Raw genomic sequence first — 4272 nt, 5'->3', positions numbered from 1 at the left:
CACTCATCCACTAGAATGTTTTGGTGAGTTGACTCAAGCTCCGTTTCTACCGGTTTGAATGCATTGAGTGTAAAAGAGTTGAAAGAAAGTTGGAAATCCTCCTTTCAATCCTTTACATCATGTAAATGTTTAGATCTCTGATAGATCTTGACTTGTTTATGTGGAAATCGGTTAGATCCGAGCTATTCATGGTGGATTGAAGCCAAAACATGATGTTCTTGAAGAACACCATGATGACATCATCCAAGAATGCTTAGATCTTGGTGATTTCACGGTTAGAAATCAAGATTTGAAAGATAGAAAGGTGTAGGAGCATGTTTTGATCAAGAAAGTACAAGATTTATGATGAAAACTTACCGGAATCGGAAGAAATCTGAGAAAAGGTGAGGAGCAGGAGCTGGTCGGTCAGAGAGTTTCCAAAAGTGGAAAGAATGACAATGACAGCCCTATTTATAGGCTCCAAAAGAGGAAAGGGCTGGCCGATCGGCCAGGTATCCCGATCGGACAGCCTGCTCGATCGGACAGTCTGTCCGATCGGCTGGGTTGTTCAATCGGCTGACAGCCTGAGCGATCAACAGCCTGATCGATCAACAGCCTGGTTCGAGTGTTCGGTGCGACGATTTTTGATATTTCAATTTCGATTGAAGATGATACGAATACGATAGAATTTCCTATTCAAATTACTTTCAGTCCCAACTACTATATCTAACATACAATCATCTATATTTCACCCTATCCTTACGTTTACCATTCGTCGTAATTCGATTTCGATTGCATTTGACTTGAGTTTCGAGTTTCGATTCGAGTTTCGATTGATTCGGTTGAATACCACACAAAACATAAAGTAAGCACGCACAGGTAACACATAAGGCACACACACAAGTAATATAACACCAAATTCGCATAGTTCGAGATTCGAGTTCGATTGATGATTTGATTAGCTTGATTATTGATTGATTAACTTTATCGCATTGTTACTTCCTACTATTCACAGTCGTAAGTCGGTTCGCGTCGATCAAACATTCGATTACGTTGATTCTTTCTTGATTACAACACTTACTCCACATAATACAAATAAAACATAAAATAGACTAATTATAGTCAAAGAAAGTCAAAGTTGACTTGGACTTTGACTTTGACATTCGAAAACACGGGGTGTTACGTGAGACCACCTTAAAACTATGAACCGGGCCCTGGTCTGACCCCTACATAAAACTATGAGCTGAGCCCCGGTCTAACCCCTCCATAAAACTATGAGCCGAGCCCTGGTCTAAGCCCTCCTTATGATAATGAACCATGCCTACCAACATCTTCATATCCTTCACCTACAAGGTTCATACCTGCACCACCTCTATTTGAGCCACCGATTTTATACCCGCCACCAACCAAACCACCACCGCCTCATAGTGAGCCAGAGTCTGCACTTTGGTGTGTGGCTAAACTCTCTTTCCCAAATCCAATCATTCAAGAACCTATGAACTGCACATGTGGTTTTGCGACTGACTATGAGACACTACAGCCAAATGGGGAATGTTTTCGGCCAGATCCAATCATAACTCTGCATCTACAATTAAACACACTATTAATCAACATTTAGTTTGTTATTTCAAATAAACTTATGAGTACGTGATTGCATCACCATAGGGCATGTATACCACCGTATCCTTTCCTTGAGGATGACCTGGTTGGTTAGAAAAATGAAATTTTCAATCTCCTATATGTTTATGGATCTTTCATATCAATGTAAGGAGGTCTTACTGATGATAAATCTTGATCAGCTGTTGGAGTTACAAAACTGACATGTTTTTGTCATTTTGTAGACCGGTTGAGCGTCCCATCTGATGTATTCGACTGTCCGCAACACAGGCAGCGTGCAGACCATGTCAATTTGAGACGCATCTGAGGTATGTGAAATCTCTGATGATGCACCGTTACAATCAGCTAGTCCTCTAGGACCATGAAAACAAGCACTCTGACATGCCTGTCGCGCTACCTAGAAGACAAAAATTAGCGCGTTTTGAAACTGATTATGCGATAATCAACAACTAACCTCTGATTGTTCTAGCTAAGTTCTTTGGCCTTTAATTAGATTTCTCAAAGTCAGAGATTCGCCAAATCTGCCACCAGGTTTGTTTCTGGAATTTATCGGTTTACATTTGTATCAATTCGCATACAAAGCATTAAAAACACTATTCCACGATGAAAAATAAGAGAAAATCACTTACATGTGTGCTTCTCGAAGGTTTGTATCGATCTCCTAGCTAAGTGGGCCACTCAAACATATTGAATTACTCATCAACGTTTGCATCGATCTCTAGTCGTTGTAGCCATTAATTAATGACCAACGACATACAAAAGTATTAGACATCATGATATTAGCGTGCAAGAAAAAATACGAAACAAAATGATTAATACTGTGTTGAAACATTTATTTTTCTATATGAAAAAAAACACTTTTTTTCATACCATGTCAAAGTAGTCTCCTTGCTTTCCTATATAGTGAACTTTAGGCACTCCGTGACTGCCACCCAGAGTACTGTTTCACCAAAAAACCCAAATGTCACTTTTTAACTATGAAAATAAACTATGTAAATATGTTCGAAAGAACTTGCACATACTTGTAAACTTGCTACTCATAAGGAGAACCATAACTGCAGCCTTTGTGGTTTCTGTGCTCAAACTTTAGAGCTAGCTGCCACAAACAAAATAAATGCAAATTGACTTTAGAAATCAGAATTTATTAAAAAAAGAACATTTTCAGAGAACCCGAAACTTAGTTGGTGCAAAAACATTACCTCCATGGCACCAGGATAGCTGATATGCAGTCAGTTCCACCATAAACACAACCACGACGACCTATAAATACCTGACCAAATCCACCTTTACCCAACTTTCTATCCACCTTATATTGAGGTGATCCACCTACTTGAACATGGAAACAAGCCAAATAAGGATCAACGAAATTAGTTGGTCCTGATTTTGAGAGCTTAAATGAGCCATTCTATAATTTATGCAACAAAATTTCCAGGAGATAGGTCTAGAATAAACAATGAAACATATATAACCAAGACCACAAAGATTACTTTCAAAGTTTGAGCTTTGGCTTTCTTTCCTTTTCTGATACAAACTGACAGTACATATCTCTTAACACAAATGGATCTATGAAAGACCATGCATTTGCAAAATGTAATAGCAACGTTGTGGGTTTAACTATGTAAGTAGTTAGTATTACTCCATTGTACCCTTTAAGACTTAAATCCTAACTCTAAGCTACACAAAACATACAATAACCAACTTACCAGCTTACCAAAATACCTAAAATCTTTAACTTCAAATTACACAAGTCTAGTTCCCCAAAACTAACAAGCACAGATCAAGAGTAATAACATTTAATGAAATATAATACAGATCCAAACCTGAATAGAAATCCTAACTATAAAAAAAGACGGCACATGTGGAGACGCCGGCCGTGAATTAGGGCTTCAAGCGAGCCCATAAGCAAAAGAAAACAAAAAAAGTACCCTTGAAACTCCTATCAAAACCCATTTTGTCATTGCCCTTCATCCTTCTCTCGATTATGAGAAAACCCACGCCTCTCAGCCTCTTGCACGTTGGATTGTAGCCTCTAAACAACGATTTCAGATCCAAAATCCTTCAAGATCTGACCATATTTGTGATTTAGGGTTTCACTTGAAATAAGATGAAAGAATCAAAATAAGAGAAGCATGAGAGAGAGAACCGAAAGTAGATTGTGTAAATTTCAAATTTTTAAATTTAAAACATGGAGCCAATTGACCAGGTACATACTTTTAAAAGATTTAGCTTGAATGTGTTGTACAAAAGCTTTAATCACTTGTATATATAAAATTTTCTCACCCTTTAAATTAGGAATTATTGTTGATATTTGACTAAAAGTATTAGAAAGTTGTTTAATCAGTTACTCAACAATAGTATTAGTATGGATTGTTATTTTCTTCTTTAATCACTTGTACACTAAAGCATCATTAACTTGTACCTTTTAATCCGTGCGTCAATATTAAACAAGACAACTACCGAAACGTCGACAAAAATGTGCAGGTCGTCATACTATCTTTGGATTTTTTTTAGATATTATAGTCTATAAGATACGTCAAGAATACGTAAAAACAATTATAAGTTTGTTGTGGAGGGGGAAAAGTGTAACTAATTATCTATAATTTTGTTAAAAGTCAAGGATTTTATTGTAATAAGTTTAGGGGCTAAAAAATAAATATTGTTTAAAAGACCAAACTA

At 37.1% G+C, this 4272-nt stretch overlaps 1 long non-coding RNA gene across 10 annotated transcripts; it reads right to left on the bottom strand.

Moving 5' to 3' along the window:
• Nucleotides 1-1085: 1085 nt before the first annotated feature.
• On the bottom strand, nt 1086-3745 carry LOC110925829. Of its 10 annotated transcripts, none has more exons than XR_002584758.2 (8): nt 3417-3745; nt 2796-2925; nt 2619-2692; nt 2226-2536; nt 2051-2135; nt 1759-1993; nt 1640-1681; nt 1086-1564 (listed from the first exon to the last, which is right to left on the bottom strand). It is a non-coding gene; the product is annotated as an uncharacterized LOC110925829 (long non-coding RNA). The 10 variants fall into 10 exon arrangements; XR_002584757.2 differs by having other exon boundaries at nt 2796-2922; XR_002584760.2 differs by having other exon boundaries at nt 3522-3745.
• Between the last annotated feature and the right edge of the window lie 527 nt (nt 3746-4272).

The sequence above is a fragment of the Helianthus annuus genome, chromosome 17 (assembly GCF_002127325.2).
Source record: "Helianthus annuus cultivar XRQ/B chromosome 17, HanXRQr2.0-SUNRISE, whole genome shotgun sequence".
NCBI classification, from domain to species: domain Eukaryota; kingdom Viridiplantae; phylum Streptophyta; class Magnoliopsida; order Asterales; family Asteraceae; genus Helianthus; species Helianthus annuus.
Note: the sequence above shows the minus strand (reverse complement) of the source record. Positions and strands in the feature narration are given on the sequence as shown.